The sequence below is a fragment of the Nansenia antarctica genome (genome assembly GCF_963989245.1).
Source record: "Nansenia antarctica genome assembly, chromosome: 12".
Lineage (NCBI taxonomy): Eukaryota > Metazoa > Chordata > Actinopteri > Argentiniformes > Microstomatidae > Nansenia > Nansenia antarctica.
In genome coordinates, this window is record NC_137682.1 from 25230180 (window position 1) to 25232789 (window position 2610).

The window sequence follows — 2610 nt, forward strand, 5'->3', positions numbered from 1 at the left end:
CATATTACTATTTTTGTCACATCAAAAAAGAAAACTAATGAATGATATCTGCCTTCATAGGTTCTATGGAAGAACATTAAACTGGGATTAAAAAAAGAGAATGCAGCAAGCAGAAGAGAGCGATTTATTACAGGTGATGGACCACCAATAAAGGACACATCTGATGAATTGGGAGCATTGGTATAATAGAGCACCAGCAACCTCTGGATGGTATACCAGACAATGACCATTTGGACAGTGAACATGGAGAACTGAGCACAAATGGTAAATATACCTCAGGAAGTAAATTGGTTACAGGACCATATTAGTTTATTTGAGTTTGTAACAGTGGTCTTTTTTTCCAGAGGAAACCAATGAAACCAATCAAGAGCCAGTTTACAACGAGCCTGAACCCTCCACATCTGCTATGGCACCCCTGGGAGATGAAGCTGCTACCATCCAACAGAGACCAAAAAAGATAACTATGCATGAAAAGTTAGCCAGAGAATTTCATGAGCATAAAATTGCATATTTAAAAGAAGAACATGAAATGAAAATGAGAATTCTAGAGGTTGAACTGGATATGAAATTGGGACAGAGGGCTATGCTCCCAAAAATAATTCTGCATACCAGTAGCCATGGTGAATATGAAGAATTGTGAAAAATAAAAATAAATGTATTGTCATTTGGCGTGTGAGTGAGTATTAATCATCACAAACTACATTTTAACCAGCCTTGGTTCACTCGTTTAATTTTGCTTTACATTATTGTAATTTTGTACAGAAACAGTATGCAAGCAAAACTATACCATAATGAATACATTCCATATTTAAATGCTGCATTGTGAAAGCAGCTCTGTGTGCAAGTCCTCGCTGGCCATTGGCTGCCTCTGCCATGGGCACATCTGCATCATCCTGATCTTCCATTGGCAGATCAGGACAGCCATGCTGCTTCAGGTAGTTGTGCAGCACAGCTGTAGCAATGATCACTTTGCAGCATCTTCTTGGCTTGAAACGAAGCGTATTTCGTAAGCACTGGAATCGACTTTTCCATACTCCAAACATACGCTCGACCATCCCTCTAGTACGGATATGAGCTCTGTTGTACCTTTGCTGCTCAGCTGTTGTGGGATTTAGATGTGGTGTGAATAAATAGTTACTCTGACCATATCCACTATCACCAAGTAGTAGTCCACTATGTTGTCCTCTCTCAAATTGTGCACACAATGAAGAGTTGAGAAAAATCCTTGAATCATGGGTTGCACCTTTCCAATGGGCAACAATGTTTTAAAACTCCAAATTAGGAGTGCATACACCCTGAACATTGATTGAAAACCAGTTCTTACGATTCCTGTATTCCTCTGCATCAGGAGTTGATGGACACTTGATGGGAACATGACATCCGTCTATACAGCCAATCACTCCTGGGAAGTGCCCATATTCATAGAATTGCACTTTATAGTTGGCTTGCCCAGCAGCATCAGGGAACTTGATGTAAAGACTCCTCAGTTCACAAATGGCACTGCAGACTTTGTGAACTATTCTACATACAGTTGGTTCACTGACACCACACAAATCACCAGTTTCACGATGAAAGATTCCACATGCCAAGAACCTCAAAGTGATCAGAACTTGCAGTTGATTGGACACAGGCCCTCCTCTTTGAGACAGAGAGGAAAGTCTAGGCTCAAGCAAAGTAATTATCTCCGATGCATTTTCCTTGTATTTTATTGTATTTTATTGTATTTTCCTTGAAAGCGGTCTCGAAAAGTTATTTCATCAAACTGATTCAATGGATCACTCCTATCCAGCAGTATTCGTCTGGCTGGCCTTTGTCGTGCATGTTGGTCCTCATTTAGATATTCCAAATAGTCCATGCTCCCAAACAATCCAAGCTCAGTTTCACAAACAGTAGCCTAGCCTACTAAGCGGGAGTTAAACCTGCCTCCTTGGCAGATTAGTTTAAGTTTCAATTCAGTCCAATTTAGTCCTGGAGTAGCTCTAATCCTCAATTTTGCAATCGGCTTTGTTTAATCCAGAACAGGCTTAATCCACGACTATTTTAAGCTACGTCTGTGCAAGTGAATTTCAGTTAAGCCAGCTAAAACAGCATTTTAGTCTGGGACTAGGCTTAAGCCTCGTCTCCGAAACCGGCCCGTTGTCTCACATAGACGACAGGTAATAATGGTTCTCAAGAACAGCAGAGAAGAGCTTAATTTGGTATTCAAATTGAGAGTGGATGAATTTGATTACGTGGTTTTTCTAAGTGCTTTAAGTGCGGAGAGGAGGGGCATGTGATCCGAAACTGTGCGCAAAGAGAGGCGGGAGACGCACAGCCCCAAGAGCGCAGAGCTGGGAGCGGTGCAGGTGCGGAGGAAGGAGGAGTGGGGCAGAGTAGAGCTGCGGGCACCGAGGGTGTAGGAGAGGGAGGGGGGAGCACCCCCCCCTTGGCCAGTGGTGAGGGCAGCGTGGGTGCGGGAGAGGGGAGCGCCCCCCCCTTGGCCAGTGGTGAGGGCAGTGCGGGTGCGGGAGAGGGAGGGGGGAGCGCCCCCCCCTTGGCCAGTGGTGAGGGCAGTGCGGGTGCGGGAGAGGGAGGGGGGAGCGCCCCCCCCTTGGCCAGTGGTGAGGGTAG

General features: G+C 44.6%; 1 pseudogene across 1 annotated transcript; it reads right to left on the bottom strand.

The window, feature by feature from the left end:
- Positions 1-743: 743 nt before the first annotated feature.
- Positions 744-1855, bottom strand: LOC308169032 (putative nuclease HARBI1; annotated as a pseudogene). Its single transcript has one exon. The product of its transcript is annotated as a putative nuclease HARBI1 (transcript).
- Between the last annotated feature and the right edge of the window lie 755 nt (positions 1856-2610).